Here is a 26,862-nt window from a genome sequence, read left to right on the forward strand (position 1 = left end):
CTATTATTTTGGTAAATGTCCCTCCCAGTCTGAGATGTCTGAGGTCCATCCCAACTATGACACAGGGTAGAATCCATCTTTCATTACTGGTTTAGTGTAGTGTTTTTCACACTGCAGATCACAACACTTTAGTAGATGGTAAAAATCAGTGTATCACAACTAGTGTTTTGAACTTTGAAATAGATTGGAATTGAAAATAGTAGAATGGATTGCATAATGCAAGAGTAAATATAATTTCTAAAACATTTGTTTCAAGTGTGTATGGCAGTGGGTAAGTTAATCCTGAGTGGGTCTGTGGGTCATGATTTTAAATGTTCAAAAGCCCCTGCTCAGAGCAGAGCTTTCCAAGTGCTGTCCATTTGATAGACTGAGAATGGATTACATTTAAATGTGAGATACTGATTCCACTAGCTTTCAGGGCAGCTAGGGAGTGCCTGAGTTTTCAGGAGTCCACAGCCCAGTTCCTTGCAGCTGTGGGAAGCTTTATCTGGGGTTCTCAGAAGACATCCTGAATGCAAAAGGGACTCATGGTCATACCACAGTCCTGTGTATGAGGGCCATCCAGAACATGCTGCTCACCCCACAATGTTCTGGCTCTGGCCAAGAAGGACATCTACTTCTACAGCCAGCTTTGAGATCCTACTGCTGCCATTGCGGACAAGGAGCACTAAAAAAGTGAATTTTCTAGGTTCCCAAGAATCAGACAATATGGCTCAAAATAAGGTGGACGTGCATGTGCATTTGGAGCAGGATGTCCATGCAGATCCAGGAAGGAGACCCAAATCTCTGCATTGACATATATTAAACATGTCTATCCTTTTGCAGTAGATGTGACCTTTTAGTGACATCCAAACCAGCTGTAAAGTGACTGCTTTAACAATCACATGGGTCATCTGCAAATTGTTTCATCTTTACTTTGGAAAATTTGATGTAAAAACACTATGATAAAATTCAAAATTCATTCATATTATCTCAAGAAATTTCATCATTACATTTAATAATGAAATAGGAAGAACGTTGGACTCTACATATAATGTGGAATGTTATACATTTTTGAATGGTTGTAAAATGGCTTAAATTTTTATATCACCTATTTGTGCAAAATAATTCTCATAAGAATACAAAAATAATTCTTCTCTTAAGAATTCAGAACGATTATTATCAAAGAGTCTTAATCAAAAGTATCATTAGCCACTTCAAACATGAAACCTAATACAAAATGGTAATGTTCACAGAAGCAAGTTCAAATTTATCATTAAAAGTTTTGAGCAGGGGCTTGCCCCATGGCCAAGTGGTTAAGTTCGTACATTCCGCTTCAGCAGCCCAGGGTTTTGCTGGTTCAGATCCTGGGCATGGACATGGCATCACTCGTCAGGCCATGTTGAGGCTGCATCCCACATGCCACAACTAGAAGGACCCACAACCAAAATATATACAACCATGTATTGGGGGGATTTGGAGTGTAAAAAGCAGAAAAAAAAAGAAGATTGGCAACAGTTAGCTCAGGTGCCAATCTTCAACAAAAAAAAAAGTTTTGAGCAGATAGTGCTTGAAAATTTTTTACAAAATAATTAATTAGCAACTTTGGTTTTGTTTCTATGCCATAATAATATACTATATATATATTTAGACAGCATACTGTGTGTATATATATGTAGATATACACACAGACATATACATATACAGATCTTCCTTGACTTGAAATAGGGTTACATCATGATGAACCCGTTGTAAATTGAAAATATCAGAAGTCAAAAATGCATTTAATACAACTAACCTGCCAAACATCACAGCTTAGCCTAGCCTACCTTAAACATTCTCAGAACACTTACATTAGCCTACAGTTGGGCAAAATCATCTAACAGAAAGCCTATTTTGTAATAAAGTCTTGAGTATGTCATGTAATTTATTGAACACAAGCATACCTCATTTTATTGTGCTTCACTTTATTGTGCTTTGCAGATAATGCATTTTTTGCAAATTGAAAGTTTGTGGCAACCCTGCATTGAGCAAGTCTACAGGCACCATTTTTCCAACAGCATTTGCTCACTTCGTGTCTCTGTGTCACATTTTGGTAGTTCTCAGAATGTTTCAAGCTTTTTCATTATTATTTTTTTTGTTATGGTGATCTGTGATCAATGATCTTTGATGTTACTATTGTAATTGTTTTGGGGCACCACAAATCACACCTATATAAGACAGGAAACTTAATTGATAAATGTGTGCATTCTACCCCTCTACTGACTGGCTGTTCCCCATCTTTCTCCCTCTCCTTGAGCCTCCCTTTTCCCTGAGACACAATATTGAAATTTGGCCACTTAATAACCCTACAATGGCCTCTAAGTGTTCAAGTGAAAGGAAGAGTCACACGTCTCTCACTTCAAATCAACAACTAGAAACGATTAAGCTTAGTGAGGAAGGCATGTCGAAAGCCAAGACAGGCTGAAAGCTAGGCCTCTTACACCAGTCAGCCAAGTTGTGAATGTAAAGGAAAAGTTCTTGAAGGAAATTAAAAATGATACCCCAGTGAACATACTGGATGATAAGAAGGTGAAATAGTCTTATCGCTGATCTGGAGAAAGTTTTAGTGGTTGGATAGAAGATCAAACTGCCACAACATTCGCTTAATCCAAAGCCTAATCCACAGCAAGACCCTAACTCTCTTCAATTCTGTGAAGGCTGAGAGAGGTGAAGAAACTGTACAAGAAAAGTTTGAAGCTAGCCGAGGTTGGTTCATGAGGTTTAAGGAGAAAAGCCATCTCCGTAACATAAAAGAGCAAGGCAAAGCAGCAAGTGCTGATGTAGAAGCTGCAGCAAGTTCTCCAGAAGCTCTAGCTAAGGTCACTAATGAAGGTGGCTACACTAAACAACAGATTTTCAATGTAGATGGAACAGGCTTCTATTGGAAGAAAACGCCATCTAGGACCTTCATAGCTAGAGAGGAGAAGTCAATGCCTGGCTTCAAAGCTTCAAAGGACAGACTGATTCTTGTTAGGAGGCTAATGCAGCTGGTGACTTTAAGTTGAAGCCAATGCTGATTTGCCATTCCAAAAATCCTACAGCCCTTAAGAATTATGCTAAATCTACTCCTCCTGTGCTCTATAAATAGAACAACAAAGCCTGGATAACAACACATCTGTTTGTGACATGGTTTATTGAGTATTTTAAGCCCACTTTTGAGACCTACTGCTCAGAAAAAAAGAGTCCTTTCAAAATATGACTGCTCATTGACAATGCACCTGGTCACCCAAGAGCACTGGTGGAGATGTACAATGAGATTATAATGTTGTTTTCATGCCTGCTAACACAGCATCCATTCTGCAACCCATGGATCAAGGAGTAATTTCTACTTTCAAGTCTTATTATTAAATATGTACATTTTGTAAGGTTATCACTGCCATAGACAGTGATTCCTCTGATGGATCTGGGCAAAGTAAGTTGGAAACCTTCTGGAAAGGATTCACCGTTCTAGATGCCATCAAGAGCATTCATGATTCATAGGAAGAGGTCAAAATATCAACATTAACAGGAGTGTAGAAGAAGTTGATTCCAGCCCTCATGGATGACTTCGAGAAGTTCAAGATTTCAGTGGAGGAAGTAACTGCAGATGTGGTGGAAATAGCAAGAGAACTAGAATTAGAAGTGGAGCCTCCAGATGTGAGTGAACTGCTTCAATCCCATGATAAAACTTTTTAACAGATGAGGGGTTGCTTCTTATGGATGAGCAAAGAAAGCGATTTCTTGAAATGGAATCTATCAACAGTGAAGATGTAGTGAAGATTGTTGAAATGACGACAAAGGGTTTAGAATATTATATCAACTTAGTTGATAAAGCAGTGGCAGAGTTTGAGAAGATTGACTCCAATTTTGAAAGCAGTTCTACTGTGGGTAAAATGCTACCAAAGTGCATCACATGCTATGGAGAAATCGTTCATGAAAGGAAGAGTAATTGATGCAGCAAACTTCACTGTGGTCTTATTTTAGGAAATTGCCACAGCCACCCCAGCCCTCAGTAACCACCACCCTGATCAGTCAGCAGCCATCAACATCGAGGCAAGCCCCTCCACCAAAAAAAGATTACAATTCAGTGAAGGTTCAGCTGATGGTTAGCATTTTTTAGCAATAAAGCATTTTTTAATTAAGGTATATGCATTGTTTTTTACACATAAAGCTATTGCACACTTAATAGACTACAGCATAGTGTAAACATAACTTTTATATGCACTGGGAAACCAAAAAGTTCATGTGACTTCACGTGATATTCACTTTATCATCTGAAACCAAACCTGCAATATCTCCGAGCTATGTCTGAACTGTACTGAAAGTGAAAATGGTTGTCTGAGTACTGAATGGTTGTAACTGTATCAGTTGTTTACCCTCAGGATCACATGGCTAACTGTGAACTGCGGGTCATGGCCACTGCCCAGTATCATGAGAGAGGAGCCTACCACATATCGCCAGCCTGGGAAAAGATCAAAATTCAAAATTCCAAGTACCGTTTCTACTGAATGCGTCTTGCTTTTGTACCATGATAAACTAAAAAAATCGTTGTCAAATCATCATAAGTTGGAGACAGTCTATATAATATATGCCATGATGTGAAAATTTTTTAGAAAATCTAACAAAAAAATAATTGGAACAAGTCACTCTGCTATGCTTTTATCATGTTGAAGACCAATGCTGGTTGACTTGAACATGGCTGAGAACATACCACTTTTACGGATAGGTGCTGTGTGGGGAAGAGAATAAAACTGAAAGGGGCTAGCCTTTCACAAAGAACTGCAAATGAGCATTGTCACCACCCATCAATGCAGTGGTATAAATGATTTTTGCAGCTTATTCAGAATGACCTGTTACAACAAGATTCATGTGATGGTTAATTTTATGTGTCAGCACTACCTGGGCTAAGGCATGCCCAGACAGCTGGTAAAACATTATTTCTGGGTGTGTCTGTGAGGGTGTTTCCAGAAGAGATTAACATTTGAATCTGGAGAGTGAGTAAAGATCACCCTCACCAATGTGGGTTAAGCACCATCACATGTTTTGAGACCTGAATAGAACTAAAAAGATAGAGGGGCTAATTCACTTTCTCTGCTCGAGCTGGGACATCCGTCTTCTCCCGCCTTCAGACATCAGGGATCCTGAGTCTTGGGCCTTCAGGCTCAGACTGGGACTTACACCTCAGGTTCCCTTGGTTCTCAGGACTTCAGGTTTGGAGTGGAACGATACTACTGGCTTTCCTGAGTCTCCAGCTTGCAGATGGCAGATTGTGGGACTTCTCAGCCTCCATAACTCATGAGCAATCCCTCATTATAAACTTCTTTCTATGTATCTCCGTATATCCTATTGGTTCTATTTCTCTGGAGAACCCTAACTAATACGATTCTGTAACTGATGTGGCTCACCTGGTGGACCCGCTAGGGCACCAGACCAGGAAGTGTTGACTCTAATCAGAATGTCTATGATACCTTGAGACATTCTTCACTGGAGACTTCATGAATAAGACAGAAAGTGTTCATTAAGAAAAACAGAACCTTTTAAATTCATTTTACTGTAGAAATACCTCAGTCAGGAATGTTGACCGCCATCTCTGAATACTCCCTATGGTTGGATTCAGTGGATATCCATAACCCATTTACTTAAAGGAATGGCCTCTGATCTGATCCATTTTTCATTCCCTTTCTTCCCAGACCTTCTCATCCCCTTCCATATCCTACATCAGTCTTACCTCATGATTTCTTCACCAGTTTTGGGTCCTCTTTATCTGACAGCCTGTCCTATTTGTTAATACAGTAGCTTAGTGCTCACTTTGGGATAACACAGACTGACTACAGATTCAGGATTTTAAAGCAAGACTTTTCCATGTATAAGAACTGCATTGTGGGTAAGAAGGAGCAGAGGGCTTACTAGCCAGAGAGTGGAGGCCACTACACCCCAGTCCCTTGACATATCAAATTGCAGGTTTTCCTTTATGCATAAGTATAACCCAAGCACCCTCTAAGAATTGCTTTATGGTTAGGCAGAGAAATGAGATTGTGTGGTCATAAGTGAGCAAGTTCTATATGAAAGCTGTTTGAAAGGGTTACTGATAATGCACATTTGAAAGAGGCCACAGTGTGCGTCTCATTTATGACATGGACTATAAAGGTGCCTCAGTGTTATCTCAGGGAGTAAGACATTAGATATTTGTTCCCCAATATTTGTTCACAGAAGTAAAATACTGAAGTTCTCTTTGTTGGTTAAGATTATAACTTTAATAATATGTGACATCAATTCCTGTTGAGATGGCTTTCCTCTTCTGTACCAAGACTTCATTGATTCACATGCATAGAGATTTATCCCTTGCCTCATGCTCTGCAAAGTAGGCCACGTACCATTTTACATATCAACTGGGAGTGCTTTCCCTCTGGTTTTACATCCTTCTTCCTTCTTATCAATCATGTTCTGCATATTCAGACCACAAGCTCCAAGAGAAGGGACAACTTCATCTAGTTCACCAGACAGCCCAGCAGCTACTAGGTACACAATAACATGAATGAATAAACAAATTAAAGGGAAAACATATTTCATCCCTTTTAGTAAAAAGTGTAACTCCCTAACTGGCATCCAAGCTGGAAATTAATTCTCCCCCCACCACCAGTATTTGACAGAAACACGAAAACTCTGACAATTCCTGTATAACACCAAGAAACATCAATCTGCCACAGCTTTAGAGGTCTTTCTGATGAATCCATTCACACATTACTTTGTAGCCGCTACAACAATAATCATTATCTTCATAGAATCAACCAGAACTTAGGTAGCAGATGACAGAAAGTGAGGAGACAGGTCCTGTCCTTTACCTCACCTTGATTGCAAACTCTACCTTCTCTTTTCCACCCACTATAGCTCTGGGTAAACAACTATACACCAGGTAAGAAAAAATCCAGCATAACTTGGAGATTTTGGGCCTCAGTGTTTCCTAAGAGAACTGCGTCATAAGCTTCCTGAGGGCAATGACCACGGCTTTTATTTTTAATTTCTCCCCCCACCCTATTAACACCTAATACAATATAGATAAAGAAAGGACACTCAAAAATAGATGACAGAGTCAGACTTTATGTCTAAAAACTAAAAATACAGGAACCAAATATCAGTTCAGTCACTAGTGGATTGCCGAAGACTGTCCTTGCAGTTATGATGAGAGGAGAAAGACAGCCCCTGTCCTCTCAGGGGCCTATAGACTGGAGACACTTCCAAACAAACTCCCAAAACTCTGTCTTACATGGTAATACCTTTTAAAGGGAATAAAATCTCCCCTCTCTTCCTGCTCTTTATACCTTTTTAGAGTATTTTGTAATAGCATGGGAAGTGACTCGCAGTAGAAAAGCCATTTGTAGCATCACTGAGCCACCAATGGCGGCCCACTCCCAGCAGGCTTATTTGTGAAAATATGACTTTAAATTTAACCCAGTGAGCTGCACGCTTCTAATATCATCCAGCAGTCGATAGGCAATTTTGAATATACCCCAGGTTCCGAGTGGATCATGGAACTAAATCATCTCTTATTCCAGCCTGCTCATTTTGAACCAACTCGTTTTGCAGTGTGGTTAGCATAGCCTTTCCAGTTGAGGATGATTGCTCAAAGCACTTAGGGCAATGTTGTCTCAGCACAGCATCTAGAGTGAGGCAGTTGACACAAATTGCATCGTATGCTGCTTGAGATTTAATGTTGTTACTGCCAGGAGAATATTTTTGCAAAGGTTACTGATGTATAACAAAATAAAACATGCACCAAAACCTAACCCTCAGTCAGCATTTCTCTTTAGTTCAAGTTTCCAATTATCTTACTTTTCTTAAATGTAGGCTGTTAGCCAAGAAGACAATAAACAGAATCTGCATTTCTTAATTAATATCAAAAGCTGTTGATAGAATAACAACATGAAAAAAGCCACTGCCCGTTGTACAAATCCTTTGGTTCCAAAATAAATACAATTGACATTTCTAAGATTTCATACCAAAATGTTATTCGTTCATTTTATACTTCTAACTCTATACTAAACCTGTTAATTGTAGAGCTCAAAAAACCATTGCAATGATTCATTTATTCTCTCTGTATTCTGTATTGAAGGAAAAGAAGGATAACATAGAAAAGAAAGTCACTCTAAATATATGGAGGATATACTGGGTATCCTATAAAACGATCTCTGAGTAATAGAACACTCCACTTTCATTTCCTAGAAGCATATTGTGCCAATGGTCATAAACTTTAAAACTGCCCAATTAGATTTTATACCAAGCAATACAGTTTAGCATTCTCTGGATCCATGAACTCTGGCTCACTATGAATTAAATGGTCCTGCAAATCACTACATACAAGATAACTTGCACAGTGTGCATATATTCCTATTAATCACTTCTTCAATGCTAACGTAATTAAGAACTGGCCCTGATATGTTGGGTCCTTATTTTAATTACAGTTCTACATCCTGTAATAATCTCAAAGAAAGCCCCTTTTGAGCTTGCTTGGCTTCATGATCAGCATTTTCCTTTCTATTTCTATGATTTCCATTTTAATTGGTCTGCTCTTCACAGGTCTAGTTTTCGATTTTGCTGTGGTTAGGTGTAGTTCTTGTTAGGAAGTCTTTATTTTCTTCTAGAAAGTTCTATGTATTCACCATTTGTCATGCAGATACCTGAGAAGGACACAAATAAAAGTGGATGCAACTAAGAATAAAAGATTGCATTTGTTCTCATAAACTATCAGCATTAGTATGCTGGTTCCTTGTTATCTATAGTTGTTTAACTGCACTGTTAAATATGACATAATAGTCTTCCAAAATTGGTAAGTGGACCAGGAAGGCAATATACCCAAACAGCTTACGTCTTCCTTTGAGGTCTGAGGTCATCAAGATTATCCTGTCCTTCGTGGACCATAGCCATCCTTCAGGTAAGGGAAGAAGGTCAGAGAAACCACAAAAAAGGAAAACATGCCATGAGAAGAGCAAATATTCTCATCTTCAAACCATGATTTTGGTATATCCCTTTTTCTTCACTTTCTTTGAAAAGAGAGCCTACAAAAACTTTCAGATGAGTGGGCTTTAAATGATTTGGCGAGTCTGTTCTGTTGAGATAACCTCTCCAAATTTGGAAAACTATTCAATTTAACCTAAACCATTGAAGCTTCTAAAGTAACGAAAGCACATAAATCTTCCTCTGGTTAATTAAGTGATTCGAATTCAAATTTAGGCCTTAAATAGAATATATAGAAATATGTGTAGATATATTTATGTATACAAAGGAAATATAAAAAAGAAAAAATGACATTGGGGGAATAAATCAACAAAATTTTTAAAAATTATAATTTTTGTATTAAATAAATATCGCTAATGCTGGGATCAGTCTGACTTTTTTAAAATCATGTTTTCAAATCTTTCAAGAAAAATAATGTCTTGAAACACTTAAAAAAGAGCTAAAACTTCAAGAAGGATAATGTAGACAGGATTATTTATGTGAGAATGATGAATCTAAAAACTTAACGTGAATATTCAAGAGGATCCGTGAAGATTAAATAAAAGATATAAATACACGCTGCAAAATAGGTGAACTTAAAAACATGGCACCATGTGATAGAACTCAGGAACAACTGACCACATATTATATGATTCCGTTTATAGAAAATGTCCAAAATAGACAAATCTATAGAGACAGAAAGATTTGTGCTGCCAGGGGTTGGGGCGGGGGGTGGAATGGGGACTATGGGGAGCATCTGCTGATGGATACAGGGATTTTTTTCAGGCTGAGAAAAATGTTCTAAAATTGATTGTGGAGATGGTTGCACAACTGTGCAAATATACTAAAAGCCATGAAAGTATACACTTAAAATGGGTGAATTGTATGGCATGTAAAATATGTATCAATAAAGTCGTTCTATGAAAAAACACACACACACATTGGGGCCAGCCGCGTGGCTGACTGGTTAAGTTCGAGCCCTCCGCTGCGGGCGGCTCAGGGTTTCGGTGGGTTCAAATCCCGGGCGCGGACATGGCACCGCTCACTGAGCCACGCTGAGGCGGCGTCCCACATGCCACAACTAGAAGGACCCACAACTAAGAATACACAGCTATGTACCTGGGGGCTTTGGGGAGAAAAAGGAAAGAAATAAAATCTTGAAAAAAAACACACACACACAAAATTCAGGGTGCTAATCTCTGCTATAAATAAGGATAAAAATTACCTTGTATTAGGATCCTTAATAGTAACGGTCAATGAGTTTTCTTTTTAAAGGTCTCTAGATCAGTCATGCAAATCAGAATCACCGACATTTAGAATTTATTTTTAGTGAGACGGTGAACATCTTCCGCACTATCCCAGGAAAGGCGAAGACAAGCAGCGCAGATAATTACCCAAATCATCAGGGCAAACACCTCCCTATTCTATTGAAATGAGCTATGGATCTGCTGTCACAAGGGGAGAAGAGCCACTCGGCATCCTCGTTAAACAGATAATCCACTCGATCAGATTGTCCATTTCAGATTAATCAAAACCACTAAACTGTTGCTCACCCCTCTGGCTAGCTCTCTGTAATCTTAAATATCACTTTGTTTCTAGGTCCTCAGATACTTGGCAATATACTAACAACACATCCTGGCAGTGTTATGTGGATGCTTCACCCACCCATCGTATTGTATGTATAGAAACAGAGATTTACAATTCAACCCAGAACAGAAATAAACCTAAAGAACTTAAAGTGATCTTTCACTTATAGCAGAGAATTGTGTCTAGAAAATACAAAACAAAATTAAATAATGCACCCATGAAGCTGGTTTTACCAGCTGGTCTCCAGTCCAACCCAGGCCACAGGTGACAGGAAACAACTCAGGGAAGTCAGTTTCATTCCTCTTGACAAATTCTGCAGGCGTCATCTATTTCATTTACGAATTAGAGGAGCCAGGTCACAGGGCCTAAGCAACGAATTTGCAGTTCTATGAAACTAGAAATGAAGGCTCCTATCTCAACTTCATTTGTCAAGAAGAATTTTTAAAAGCACTTAGATCATGCCTACATGTTTACCACACTTAGATTTTGGAGAGGAATTTATATAAATCCAATAGTAGATTTAAAAATAGTTGGAGAGAAGGATAAGATAAATAAATGCACATACATAAATACATAAGTAAGCCTTGAAAAAAGCATATTAAGGGTGAAATGCAAGATCAGTTGAAAGTCAACCATCCAAAGCCAAGGCTGCTCATGTCACTGACTCTTGGGGAGAAAAGACATGTGTCAAAGACAGTACATGTCAAATGTATTGGGACCCATCAATCCTTTCTTAGCAATAAAGGAATATTCACCATTGACTTAGACTAAGTCACTTGTCTGGCGATCTTGGCAGCAAATGTCAGAAAATGTTGCCCTTCTCTTTATCTGTCACTGACACTTGACCACAGTGTTTTTCTTTCTTCACAAGAGGAAAGAGGAAAGTCTTGTGGAGGAGGTGGGGCTGTCAGGGGGATGATGGGAAAAGACACACATTTTGAAAATGATGGATTGCACCCACTGAGTCCAGACACTCCCTGTTCAGAATACTTGGGACAGGTTATTATTATCCTAGCATGATTCAGAGAGGGCTCACTCCTTCTGCTAACATGGAAACAAGTTGAAAGCCTATGACATCCCATCCAGGGCAGACATATCTGGCTGTGCCCACCCAGGGGGCTCGCTGATGAGCATCCCTTCATTTTTGTGCCCTGAAAGATGCAAGCAGTGAGCTATTTGTAGAGGAAGAAGAATGGGAGTTTTGACTGTCATTGAGTTGAGTTCAATTTTGCAGACGTCCCTAGGGTACTAAGTGGGGAAAGAACAAAGCAGATTCCTCTCCACTGCAATGCAGTCTTTGGGAATTTAGGAAGGTGGGGAAAATATGTAGAGGATCCATGATTTTCCATGGAGAAGGAACAGGTATAGGGACACTTCCTACATATTCTAAACTTTATTTCCCCCAGTAAAAATCAGTGCCAAGCAAGTAGTAGAGACAACAAGTGCCACTGGAGCTCAGAGAGAGCGCCCCCTGTGGGGTGCGTGGGCAGGAAGCATTTCACACGATCCTGAAGGTTCTAAAAGATTCCATGAGATAAACAAGTGTACCCCAGTTTGAGGGCCCAAGCTGAGCAAGAGGTCCATTTTGAAAAGAGTGAGCTGATCAGTCTGGCCCCATCATAAAGACTATGTTGCCAGACTGTACTCTGTCTCCTTGGTTGGAAGGAAGAGAGACAGGCAGAGGAAAGTGAGGGAACACATAAGACATTGGTGTTCTGGGATTAACAATAGAGTGTGCTCACTCAGAGACAGCAAGCTGTAACAGCCTAGAGTCCTTGAGTGCACTCAAGCTAGGAGCATCATTTCTATGAGATCCTTCATGTTATATATTACCATGAGTCCTACCTATGACCACAGACTCTGCTTGCCACATCTCCAGGCATTCTGAAAAGGACAAAAAAACCTAGCTGAAAGAAGCTACAATTATTCTTGACATTTTAGAGTGCCTCTGCCATGTTCAGAATGTTCCATCATAGGCTTTAAAATGTGAACTAGTGTAGGAGAAAGTCTGGACTGAAGTCTTCTTCTGAAACAAGAGCTCACCTGTATGCAACTTTGCCTCAAACCAAAACAGATTTCAGCAACTAATTGAAAAACATCAGTGACTCCTTTTAGCTTCATATGGGTTAATTTATGATTAAAAAGTGAGGTGAAGAAATGCGGATTTTTTGGTTAAGAGCCTGGAAAGAAATGTGTCACTCAGGCTAGCTCTAGGTGCAAGCTTATTAGTGACGTATTTTCTTCTTTATACTTGTCTACCTTCTCCAATTTTTCTTTAATGGGCACATATTACTTTTCTATTCAGAAAAAAAAAAAGTTGTCAAAAAAAAGAAAAAGAAAGAAAAATATTACCATTAGTCTTTAACTTGGAAAAGGAATGAGAACAAGAAGGCAAAATTCCAAAGTGTTAACAGTGATGGGCGTCAAGGGGAAACTGACGGATGCCTTTTGCTTTTTTCTTTCAACTCTTGTATTTTTCAAATTTTCTACAAAGAATAAGTACTTTTAATTAATAAATACTTGGAAGAACAAAGGAAACACGGAAAGAAAATATTACCTTATTCAATTTTAATTACCCTGAAATTAAGGTAAAAGAGTGTAATTATTGAATTGGAAGAAAGCTGAATGGATGGATCCCACAGAGCTTATTAGGGACAAATGACAAGGGCTAAGAAGCATCTACCTGTGGTCAGCCTTGATGTTAGGCGAATCCCACAGTCACCAAGCAGTGTGGATTTGATTATAATGGATTATAATTTCTAATCTAATCTAATGTGGATTTTAATTTCTAATCTCAAGAGACCATCATATCATATGTGGTTTTTTAAAGTGACTTATTTTCCAGAAAAACTACTGAGAGTGATCATTCTATCAATATTCCTATAAAATGGAGATATTAAAAATACGTGGCCATGGGCCGGCCCAGTGGCACAGCGGTTAAGTGTGCATGTTCTGCTTGGCAGCCCGGGGCTCACTGGTTTGGATCTTGGGTGCCGACATGGCACTGCTCATCAAGCCATGCTGTGGCAGGCATCCCACATATAAATAGAGGAAGATGGGCATGGATGTTAGCTTAGGGCCAGTCTTCCTCAGCAAAAAGAGGAGAATTGGCAGCAGTTAGCTCAGGGCCAATCTTCCAAAAAAAAAAAAAATATATATATATATATATATATATATATATATATATATATATATATATGTGTGTGTGTGTGTGTGGCCATTCTCCCACATGCTTAGAAGTGAACTCCCAGCTCCCCTTCAGCTGATTGACAGAACAAGGCGGTGTGGGGTTCTTTCTAATCATGAATTCATCACAAATGAGAGTGATTGGAAAACATACACGTAAACAGTAGGCTTTTCTGTGAGGAGAAAGGAAGGGCTTATTTATTCTCCTCGGTAGGAAACAAAGAGATTTATTAATGAGGAAGGAGAAAGGCAGTACAAGTTTAAAGGAGAATGAATCAAGGACAGGAGGAAAAAACGAGTGTTTCCCTACCAAATGACCTTATTATTTTAGAAGAAAAATATGCTGTTGTTTTGAATGTATTTTATGCTGCTACATAGTTATCTTTCTAGAGAACTAATTCTGATTACGTTAAATGGATCAGCATGGCATATAATAAATCTTGCAACTTTTAGCTACGGACTACTCTCTCCTGGACTTACATCCAGCCTTAATCTTACTGCCTGAATGGCAACAAGTTGAGTCCAACAATGAAAGCTGACCTTGCTCCTAAAATTAAAAAGTTTGCTTTTACCAAGTCTTCCTGTTCATTGTCAAGTTTCCGACCCTGATTCGTCACAGCCCCACTGGCTAGACTTCTCCGCAACCAGATGAACTGAATTGTAAAAGTCACTCAGTGGAAACTGAAAGCCTGAAATAAATTGAGATGATTCATTCTGGAGCCCTTTGCTATTTTAGGATTTTTGGACAGAATCGCTGGCGTTTAGAAGTGGTAAATGAGCCTGGCTTGACACCTTGATTTGTGAACTCAGAGATCCATACTCAGTCCCACACTGAATTCATGTGGAGTTTAATGATGCAAAGGTGATTAAGAGGGAAAAAGTTGCCACATCACTTTTTAAGTTTTGTAAGCCAATTTATCATCTGTTTTTTGACCTAGTTAGCCCAGCAATATTCTTCAAGCATTCCCAAAGCAGATTACTAGCAATAACAGAATCAGTAAATCACATATAGCCAGAAATTTTTTTAATTTAAAAAAAAAAAAACCATAAGCAAGCCAACCATTTCTCTGAAAGTGAAGTCTGAATAATAGGTCAATGAACACCTGGCCAAACAACTGAGCTATAAGGTCAAAGTCATAGTCAATCTTTAAAAGGTAAACAATGGACCATCCACTTAAAGGATATACTTTGAGTACTTTTTCCAGCAGTGTTGGTGAATTTAGACTGTTCTGTCTACACTGTCATCAATGTCTTCACCTGACCAAGCTAAATATTTGTAAGGTGGTAAAACAAGGCTCAGTGTAAGGTGTTGGCCACCGTAAATTGACTCACATAAGCACTGACTCAGAGACATGGTGTGACAGACCACAGGTGTGATCGTAAGCCCTCAACAATTCGTCAGTATGACAGCAAACCTGTAAGCCGAAACCCCAAAGGTCACAACACTATCTAAATGCTATTTTATGGTGTGAAAGATAACAGTGCTGGAAATTTTTTTCAAAAAACTTTCCGTTTTTTTCAAGCCATCTCTGTCTTTTTGACATGTACCCAGACTACACCATGAGCCAAAAACTGGGTTGGTTTTCTCAAAGCTAATAATAGTGTATTTATATAGCTAACATCTATAGAGTACCCACATGTGCCAGATACTCTTCTTAGTGATTTGCGTATATTAACTCATTAAACTCAAGACAACATCTGTCTTATTTCAACCAGATTCTGGTGCTTGGAGATTGTCAAGAGACGTAGGTAAAAGGGTCCCTACTCTGGGCTTTGGTATTTAAGGGGCCTTAGTCTGTTCCTCTTCCAGCCATGACCCTCCCCATATGGGCTACAGAGTCCAAAGAGCATCTGTCTACCTGGAGCCCACCACACTCCTGATCCTGAGACTTTAGACTCTGCCTAGACAGCATGGAGCCTGCTTCTCAGACCTGAGCTTCCTCTTCCGTGGGAGCTGATAGTCATTGAATGGATGTGTTGAAATGAATGTGAAGAAATTATTTAACAGATCGATTAGCATACAAACCTTAGTGCATGGGTTTTTTTGGAATCTCTTCTGATTGCCAAGAGAATTATTTTTACCTCCTGATTTTATCTCTGTTTCCTGAAAAGGTGAAGCTATCAGTTAAATTCCAGTTAGGTAAGGTGTCTGATAAATTACACTACAGAAAATAGCATTCAATGGACACAGGTTTGTGACAGTGGCATTTTTTTTTTTTTGAGGAAAAAAGGTTTTAAATTCTTAACACTTGGTTCCTTTCAGAAAAGGGACCCTCTTCAAATAGTACTAAATTTTGCATTTCAAACAATATGCCCAGCATTTTCAGTTAGCAGACAGAATAATTAACCAAATCTCCAAATACCTTTCTCTTCTTCAACCTCCTGTGGTAGATGCAATATTTCATCTCTTCGTTATTTCAACCAGGGTCCTTCCTGATTGTTTTGTGACTTAATTACAATGATTACATCATGTTTACAGACCATGCCAGCCCAGCATAGTCCAAGCTTTTCCGTCCCCCCCTGAATACGAGGAGAATCAATGGATATGCTTGTTGGATACAAAACCAGCTAATGGTCTGCAACTGTGAAGCAGGAAGCTTTTCCAAGAAAACATATAACATCATTAAGGGAGGAGACTGTGTCTCATGCAGCAAGACTAGGGGTCTGCTATTCAATCCACAGACTTCAAATAGACCGAACAGTTCCCTTAGTCTTCATCTAGGGAAAGCTCGGGGCGGGGGGGGGGGGGGGGGAGAGAGAGGTCAGCGTCCCTTGTTTGTTCTCAGCACTATGAGAGGCAGCAGAAATTCAGTGGGAAAAAATGCCAGGAGACTATCATGTAACTAGCTGTACTTAAATATAAAAATGGGATTTTTTTTGCTTTCTTGGATTTGCTTCAAACCTCGGAGGCTACTAGCTAGTTAATATAAGTACCAGTCTAGGCCCAGATTCAAGCACAGCCCTCATCCCTCATCCCAAGCTGCCAGGACAACTTTCCAAGCATGTTTTAGAGCACAGTTTCTCAACTGGGAGCCATCTTGCACCCCAGAAGACATCTGGCAATGTCTGGAGACATTTTTGCCTGTCACAACTCAGGGGAGGAAGGAAGGGGGATACAGGTGTCTAGTCAACAGTCTACAATGCACAGGACAGGTCCTCACAACAAAGAATTATCCATCCCCAAATGCCAATAGTGCCAAAGCTGAGAAACCGTGGTTTAGAGGGACAAGGGCATGAGAAAAACAGCACCAATTGTGCTAATGTTGAAATTTAAACAGTTTTCCCTCTCTGGTGTGACTACAGACACACGCCGAGAAACACTTAGATTGTTTATGGAGTGAGGCTGGGACCACACAAATTGAACTTGTGGGTGGTATAGAATCAAATATAATCCTGTGTCTCTATCTAACCCCTTTCCCTATGGAGATCAAAATGCTTTTCAGAAAGACTTATTTCACTGGGAGAGAGAGCTGGGAGTCAGAGGGCTCCTCATTTCACAGATGAGAAAACAGGAGACTAGGAAAAGTTGTCATTTGCTCAAGGTTATCCAATGAATCAGGTTCAGAGCTCAGGCAACGAAGAGAGGCCAGACGTTGGAAAGAATTTTGAAAGAATATAAAAGGACAGAAAAGTGCTCTCAACTGGATGCCATCTTGGTGGCACAAATCTTTTCCCCATTCTGAGCCCCTGGTGTCAAGAAAAGCAGGGGCTCCTGTGATAGGCAGTTTGTGGTTGTCCCCAGAATCAGCAGCCCCCTCCCTGCCAGCCAAAGAGCCCTCACATGACAAAACCCAATTCCCAGGGCTATTCTCCAGATGTTTATACTGTCAAGTGATTTAATGGACTGCAGAAATGAGTTGGTCTGTTCCTTAAAATAGTCATCATAATGAAAAAGATAGACGACTTCTGCCCTTATCCTCTGTCAGTCCGTCACATCTATGTACCTCCTTCCTATCAATCACCATAGTATGCATTATGTAAATACCAAAGAGGGACTGCCAGCCTATGGATCTGATTGTTCTTGTGTGCCATATGGGAAAATGACTGGTGGGCCTGCTTTTCTCCTTTACAACCAGCATTAATTGGCATCTTTGTACCCTGATTGAAATGGTTTTAAGGTTCCAGTAACCCTTTCAATGGGAAACACGGTGCAGGCTGATTCTTATCGAATGAAAAAAATGTAGGGAAATCTCAGAAACTTTACGATCCTAGTAACATTTGACCAAGAACTTTCATGGACACAGAATCATTTATTATATTTGTTGATAAGGTAAGAGAAGAATCCACAAAGCTTGGAGATTAGCATTTCTATATTTTGCCCCAAGAAACAGAGGAGCCCTATAGAAAAAGGTGAAGCATATTCCCAGATAACTATGGAAAACAGAGTGCAGGGGTCATTTTCTCCCACTAATTCTGTTACCAAAACCAAAGTGGGTTTCCTCTTGGCAAGTTAAATCAAACTGTACACGAGAAGTATTTGTCTCACAAAATAAAGTATATTTGCAGCAAATAGGAGACCATAAAGATTCATTTCCAGAGTCATGGCATCTCCAAACGAAAGGAAGCAGTGATATTTATTTTGGATGGCGAATGAATACTCAAAAGGCAGAGGTGGGTATTCGCTTGCGCAGGCTCAGTTGGAAACCCTGCTTCCACATCCACTGCAGGTTAAGGGAATAAGGCCTAAACTCCTCCTGGAGACATCTTAGCATTAAAAATAAGGCAAAGGTCATAGGTGTAGCTCTGTGGTGAGGCTTGGTCTGGTTCAGGGTGGTTGGTGATTGCATCTCCTTAACAAAACAAAAGGAAAAAGAACAATTTGGAAAAACAGTTAAAATATCCAAACCCACCATTGAGTTCCTTGGGATAAGCAGTGGGTGACAGTTCCTGAGCTATTTTGGGGAACGAGCGTTTGTCCATCTTCAAGGACAGGATCGTGAAATGTCAAAGGAAGAATGGACTTTAGAAGGCATGGAATTTAGCATTCTGCTGGGGCATGAGTCCTACTTAAGGTCTCTCCAATAACAAGATTTTTGTCTCTGCTTTAGTACCTTCAATGAAGAAGCATTCACTGCCTTACAGGGTTCCATTTAGACGAGACTAATTTAAAAGCATAAAAGCAGACCCTGAAATATCCCAGTGCCCTCACCATGGTATAGACAGTACTATCAAAAATTCCCTATTCATAAATACAAACTCCTTTGTCCAACTATCTTAAAGTGAAAATGATATTGGAGCTACCTTCAAGTCCCTATAGAAGTAACCAATCTTCCTGTCTTATTTGCAAACATATGCAGTACATAAATTACCTTATTTTCATCCCAGAGGACAAGGGATTTTTAACATATTCCATGCCGGGAGAAAAGATCTCCTCTACTCCAAATCATGCTCCAGCCTGTCCTACACACAAAAAAATGTGAATGCAATGGCAAGTGCAAAACATAAAACTCAGTCCTGAAAATTCAAAAGTTCTAGTTGGTTCCATGTTCAAAATGATCCATGTGAGCTGATTGGAAAAAAATGGCTACATAAAGTCATCACAACTAATGAAACAAGGTAAATGGCAAATGAGACCGTCTATGATATTTGAAATAAAAGCTTATTTTCTCACGCAAGATGAACTGTAATCACTGTATGTCCAGCTGGAGGTTCTGTACTGCTCCATTTAAATATGACTCCAGACATGAAAAGAATTGTCTCTCTCCATTCTGCATTTACTCTAAAGATGGATAACAAGAAGCAACCATATTGCCCCTAGGTTTTCCCTCCTTGTTTATTTGAAAAAATGCAAGCAATCCATTAAGGTTAAAGAGATAACATTAAGGAATACAACTGTAATGGTTGTACATAGATTACTCTGGCCTGTGCTTAATCTCGGGCTTTGTTTAACAGAGCTTTTTGATGTTAATTAAAATAAAATGGGTCCTGGAAGAAAATGCCTCTCTTCCAGCAAGGATTGTATTCAGCTGTTCTCTGTAATTTTGCCCATCACACTGCTGGCTGTTGCTTTTTCCACAGCTCTTAAATGGGGTCTAAATTGACCAGCTCTGTTGCCAAGGAAACCGACAGGCTGATGCTAATAGAAGCTACTTAGGACACACTGTGAAAAGCTTAGAAATAAAATTGTTTGACATAAAAGGCACCGTGTCAGCAGCCAGGCAACTGTGTTAAAGGCTGCACTAAAGCAGAAGATGGTTACACGTCTCCTCCTAGTCTATTCCCTCAAAATCTCCCCTAGAAAATGGATTCTGTCCTAGGAGCCTGGACAGCTTTCCCGATCAGAACCACTTTGTCTTTCTAACTCCAAGTAGAGAAAAATCATGTTGTGGTTTCGAAGCACCCAGAATAGACTTCAATTTCTGCCCAAGGAAACGAGCTGCTTTTTTCTTCTTCTTCTTTCCAGCAACAAAGTCCTTTCCCCTCATGAATAAATTGCAAATATTCTTCTGAATTTTCTAAGATTGTTAATTAAAATCCACTTGATTTAAGCTGCTTCTTCCATTTTGCACTCACAAACCATAAATTATAGAGGAGGTCAAAGAATGAATGGCAATTTGACATGAAGAGGTTGATTTATTGCTTCAGAAGGAGTTTTATACCAGATGTGGCAGGAATCATAAATTAAATGCTAAATGTTATGTATTATTATGCTTTCAGGAATATAAATGTGTCTAAAATGCTATGCAGGTGGAATGATAAAAATATGAATCTACTCTCCTGGCAATTTTAAAAGGCCCTTTAAAGCTGTCAGAAGGAAAATAAGCTGAAAAACAATCTGGATGAGCCCGTCAGATGCCTTTTTCAGCACACCCCTGGTTTGTAAAAGTAACCCTTTCCTGTAATACACTGGACATTGGCTTGTGGTGGCTTGGATGGAGGGAGAGAAAAAGAATTCTTTCATCTGGAAAAAAAAAAAAGAGAGTGAGGAAAAAAAAAAAAATGATCCAGAGAGCTCTGTGCTGCTGTGACATTAGGACATGCATCCAAATCATTATTTCTCATCCACCCCTCTACAGATGACCATAATTTAATTTATCAAATCTCACTTGAAAGCCAATCCAGACACGATGAAATTTGCGTAATTTTGCCAAGCAGCTGCAGTGGCTATAATTATTGAACTTAAATATAAAAACAGGACAAGATTCAGGTATATAAAAGCTTGGAGCTGGAAAGAACAGCAGGAGAAAAATTCACTAGGGGGCAGAAGTCACCAAGGGAAAGACTCAGTTTTGGGTGAAGTCCATTCCGACTTGCAGCTGGTGGTGGAACTGAAGGCAACAGCTCATCATCAGCTAACGTCTGGGATTACAGTTCTTCTGGACACAAATGTGAAAATGGTGGTTTGGCTGACTCCTGCTTCCCTTTTCCCAGCACTCCATCCCCCACCCCTAACTCCCCACCTTTCCAAGGTCCAGACTTGCGCTGTCTCATTCATTCAGTATTTCAGCTGAAATATTCCATTCAGGCAGGCTTTTCGCAGGTTTGAAAATCACCTCAACTAGGGTGCACAGCAGCCCCATGGAAAACATACAGACCGTTGCATCCTTGACCTGCCAGCGTTACCTGCCATAGCTCCTCGCTAGATACGCTTGCTGCATGCATCCTGCAGGGCACTGGCCTCAAGAGAGACCTGAGCCACCTCCATCGTGTATGAGGAACAAAGCCACACAGACAGGGAGTGTCTGTGCAAAGAACACTCTAAAGGAAAGAAAGGTTCTTACAAGCATTTGTTGCTCTGAGGAAGGTCGCCAAATTTAGTGAATAAAAATACAGGATGCCTAATTAAATTTGAACTTCAGATAAAGAATGAATTTTTTTTTACTATAAGGATGCCTCATGTGATACTTGGGACATCCTTATACTAAAAAAAGTATTCATTGTTTATTTAAACATAAATTTAACTGGGTATCCTGTATTTTATCTGGCAACTGTAGTTCTGAGACAATACCAACTAACTTAAGGCACCGGCTACATTATATCAGCAACAGTTGGCAGCATCTTGATAAAGAAGGTCTCCATTTCATGGCCATCCTGCAGCCACCACACTAAAGTCAGGCTTCTGTTCCAAAGAGAGTAGTTATGCTAGTAATTCCCACTGCCAAATCAACAGGATCATGGCTGAGGAATAGTGTGGGAAAACTGAATCAGGAAATTAAGATAATGCTCAAGGAGTCCAGGAAAAAAAAAAAAAGGACCTGCTTATACCACAAGATTTCTAGATGGCTGTCACATGCCTTCCGCCCCTGAACAACAGGCAGTAAATGTCCCAGCATCTTTTCTCACGATCCCAAATGAAAGACATTATGACAGACCTTGTTCAGCTGAGACCTTCCTGTTGATCCCAAGAATAAGAGAAGGGAAACAATCCTATTCTGTACAAGTCATGCCATTTCACCAAAACCCAACAACAGTCATGTGTTCAAAAAGAAACCTCTTAAAGGCTGAGGAATGCCTGCCAAAACAACTTCACAAAATCTCATTCTTTTAGTGTCCCAAGAAGAAAAAGATAAACTTCACTCTCCAAAGTCCCTCTCTGTTCCTCAAAATGTTTAACATAGAATTTCCAGATGACCCAGCAATTCTACTCCCTGGGCTACACTAAAAGAAAATTGAAAACAGGGACTCAAACGGATACTTGTACCCCAATGTTCACTGCAGCATTATTGAAAACAGACAAGAGGTGGAAACAACCCAGGTGTCTATCAACAGATAAATGGATAAACAAAATGTAGTATATCCATACAATGGAATATTATTCAGCTGTAAAAAAAGAATGAAATTCTAATCCATGCCACACATGGATGAACCTTGTAAACATCATGCTAAGAAAAAGAACCCAGACACAAAAGGACAAGTATTATATAACTCTACTTATAAAAAGTATCTAGAATAAACAAATTCATAGAGACAGAAAGTAGAATGGAGGTTGGCAGGGATTATGGGAAGTATAGTGTGAGAGGGTCATTGCTTAATGAGTACAGAGTGTCTTTTTTGGGATGATTAAAAACTTCTGGAAATAGATAGTGGTGATAGTTGCAAATAATAAGAAACCATTGTTGCTTAAAAAAAGGGGCCTCTGCTTTTGGCTTCCTCAGCATCCTCAAAGCCTTCCTCATTTCTACACCTCCATCTTACACTCAAGGGCTCCAGCCACATCTGACCATCACAGTAGCAACTGTGGCCTCCCTGTCTGTAAATGTAGAACAAGATTGAGTATTTAACACAACTAAAACAGTTACACCACAGGCCTGCCTTTCCCACACCCAGGACCAACTGAAGAAGCTGAAGGTTAAGTCCCCAGGGCTGCATTGCTTTTGTTCCAGGAACTTGAGAGCATAGGGGGAGTAAAGTGTCCCTGAGTCTCTTATCTCATGCCTACTTGTATCTTTGGCTTTGACAGCACCTCACACCCTCAGCTGGCTGTGTTCTGCTCCATTCTCCACAGAGGCACATTAGAAGGAAGCTTCTGTAACTGTTTGTGCCACTTATGAAGTATAGCACTCTGTTCTGAGTCTGCTTTTTCTTGAAATGGTCATTAGAACAAGGATGGTATCATTCGTTCTTTTAGAAAGCACCATTTCTACATTATTTTTGGTGTCCAAATTAACTTTCCTAAGAGAATATAATTGATTCTCTCAAATATCCTTCCCAAAGGAAGAAGCATCTGATGCTGCAAAATTCATCTTTTATATGAAAAGGACCATTTTATAATAATAAAATGAATAATAAAAAATCAATGATAAATTCACTTATATGGAGCCAACCAGATAGTGAAAGGACTTTTTCTTATTTCCCTTTCTAGACGTGTGTGTTTCTCAAGTGTTTTCAGCTTTAGGATGAAAGGAATATTTCTCACACTATTCCCCAGCAATCTTAACCACATAGCTATGTTTTCCTCCCAGATAAGAACTGATAGGTAATTTCATTCAACATTTGCATGTAAAACATAGTTGGAAAGCCATATTAGTGGATAGGTTCACCATATATATTGACTCCCTTGCTATCCTACTTCTAACTAATGGTTACGATGAGATGGATAAATTTATTGAGTCAGCTCTGGACAAGTGTAAAACATGACATGTTATCTCTCTTATGGGGTATTTGTATTTTAAATTCTCATGCCAAAGAATGAATGATTAGTAGGGACTTATTTAATAAGTAGTAGGCACTAAATAAATGAGTTTTTTACAATGGCGCACATACAAGATATTCCATCATATAAACAAACATGTAGATAAAGAGAACAGATTAGTGGTTACCAGAGAGGAAGTGGGTTGGAGGGTGGGTGACAGGGGTAAAGGGACACATATGTATGGTGACAGATAAAAACTAGACTACTGGTGTGAGCATAATGCACTCTATACAGAAATTGATAAATAATAAGGTACACCTGAAATTACACAGTTATAAATCATTATGACCTCAATAAAATAATTGGTTAAAAAAGGTATTCCATCATAAATCGCCAGGAGCATTTTTAAAAAAGTAATATTGAGACTGCTCGGCAGGTAGGCACAGCTAGCTACTGCTTAGTTCAGTTTTTGCATACATTAAATTATTTTTTAATGTGTAAAAAGCCCTAAGACAAGCTTCCTCATTCATTCCCTGTTTCCATCTCTTGTACCTATATGGGCACTCTCAGACGCAAAGAGCCATCACCGTAGTTCCTCTTTCTATTTTATTTTCTGACCTTTAATATGTAACTCTTAAGGATTTCAAAAACAGTGAAAAACAAATGCACCCATCCCTGTAACTTTGTGGTTTAATCTTAGGTTATGGTTGCTGCCACCATCACAACCGTTGCAAGTTCTGATGGTTTTCAGACTGCTTAGAATTTAGGAATAGTGACCTTTTTGGATGAAAATTATACATGTGCTTGAAATCTTAAATATACATAGAACAAGCTGTGTTCTTATAATAGAGAAAAGCTGTTATGAGAATTCTGGTTAAAGATGACAAACACACACATTTAACCCTTCATTTTGCCAGATCATAACCAAAACAATAGTAAAGAGATGAAACATAATAAGTTCAAATACAAGTGGAGAGAAGAACATAGGAACAAAACTTGGGGCAATGTAAACTAGAAAGATGAGCTGTAACTCATTTACTAGATCCAAGAAAATCTGAGCTGGGTTGCTATACATCATTGCGCATTTTGCACGCTTCACAGTCCTAGGGCACTATTTACATATGGTGCTATTAGCAAATGGCTCACCTAGAGGGGTGCAATGCATAATCATTGTAATCACATGTGAGTCCCTAATGATCAGTCCTAAACTGGCAGTGGGAAGAGCTGAAAATTAACCTGATTTCAACACAGAATCCTAAAATGATAGGAATTGATAGCTCCAGGCAACTCTGGAAGTAGGGACAAAGGTAGTGCTAAAAATAGAAGGATGATTGAAATCAATTTTACAACTCATTCTCTTTTCTACTAGAAAGCCAGAGGTTTATTCTAAGAGAAAGGTAGGACAGAGGGTCTGTGGACTGGATGACACCAAGCACAGCAAAGAATGGGGATACAGTGCTTAATGGGATTGCATAAATGTGTAGACTGAATATTGGGACTTCCTGTCTTCTTCTCCAGTTCAGCTCCCAGAATTCTGGCAGCCAGGTCTATACCCTCCAGGCAAGGGATTAGAAGAGCCTTCTCTGGGAAATCACACTATCTCAAAGTGAAAAATTTTTTAAGAATTTAAATACAGTAGCAGAAGAGATCCAAAATATTACTCAGGCAGATAACCCTACTATGATGGTCCACAAGCCCCACACATGTGCACAGAGCTACTATCAACTTTTGGTTTCCTTACTCTTAAATATAAGCAAATAGCTATAATCCCCAGATGTCTAAGGAAAGCATCTAAGATGAAATACAGAGGCAAAAGCCGAGAAATGAAGAAATAATTTGAAGAAAACAGAGATTATGCCCTGGGAAGTATAACCCTTTAGAATGTCCTGCCTGATAAAAGTGTCTTTGTTTACCTGGAAGTGTTGGGCCACACCAAAGAGTCAAACAAGGTCATTTATAGTAGGGCTTTGGGTCATGCGCCATCAGCTGGACGGCCAAAGGGGCTGGAGACTGAAGTCAGCCACGTGGGCAGTTGACTTGTTGAGACGACTGAACTCCAATAGAAACTCTGGACACTAAGGCTTGGGTGAGCCACCCTGGTTGGCAATACGCTGTGTGTCTTGTCACATATTGTGGCCAGGAGGAGTTAATACTGTCATGACTCCACTGGGAGAAGTTTGGAACTTTCCTGAACTCTGGCTCATGTGTCTCTTCCCTTGGCTGACTTTAATCTGTATGCTTTCACTGTAATAAGTCATAACTGTGAGTATAACAACTTTCGGTGAGTTCTAAGTCCTTCTAGCAAAGTATCAAACCTGAAGCTGGCCTTGTGAGCACCCAAATCTGAAGTTGCTGTCAGAAGTGAGGGAGGTTTTGTGTAAGTCCCTGACCTTACACAGGAAGAATACATTCTCAAAAAACTCTGTTATTAATCCCTCAGGGAGATAAAAGAAGATATTGTATCCATGAAAGAGGAAAAAGATGCCATAAAAAGGAGCATTCAGAGAACATAGAATATGCTCTGTGAAATTAAAATTAATGACATCAAAATAGAAAATCCCAATAGAAGAAAATTCCAATAAAAGATATTGAGTTGTGGAAAAGACAAAGACAGAAAAAATATGAGAGGAAAAGTAAAGAATCCAATATCCAAATAGTAAAAGTACCAGGAGGAACACAGAAAATGGAGGAAAAATAATCATTAAAGTTGTAATTAAAGACAATTTCCAAGAACTGGAAGGCATACATTTTCAGACTGACAGGGCCAACTAAGTAAATAAGCAAGTCCAGGAAAAGGGGTGAAAATAGTTACATCACTGTGAAATTTCAGAACCCTGAGGACAAAGAAAAGACTTACAAACTTTCAGAGAGTAAAGAAGTCAGTTTCATTTAAAGGATTTAAACATCAGCAGTTTTAGGGAGCCGATGGATCAATGCCTTTAAATTTCCGAGGAAAAGGAGCCTCTACCAGCCAATAAGGCAACTTAAGCATCAACCACATAATGACAGCAATTGATTAAAACAAT

The 26,862-nt window shown here is 39.3% G+C and overlaps 1 pseudogene; it reads left to right on the forward strand.

Annotated features, from left to right (window-relative positions):
- Window positions 1–2,332: 2,332 nt before the first annotated feature.
- Window positions 2,333–4,120, forward strand: LOC139077422 (tigger transposable element-derived protein 1-like; annotated as a pseudogene).
- The last annotated feature ends 22,742 nt before the right edge of the window (window positions 4,121–26,862 follow it).

This window comes from Equus przewalskii, chromosome 19 (assembly GCF_037783145.1).
Source record: "Equus przewalskii isolate Varuska chromosome 19, EquPr2, whole genome shotgun sequence".
Classification (NCBI taxonomy): domain Eukaryota; kingdom Metazoa; phylum Chordata; class Mammalia; order Perissodactyla; family Equidae; genus Equus; species Equus przewalskii.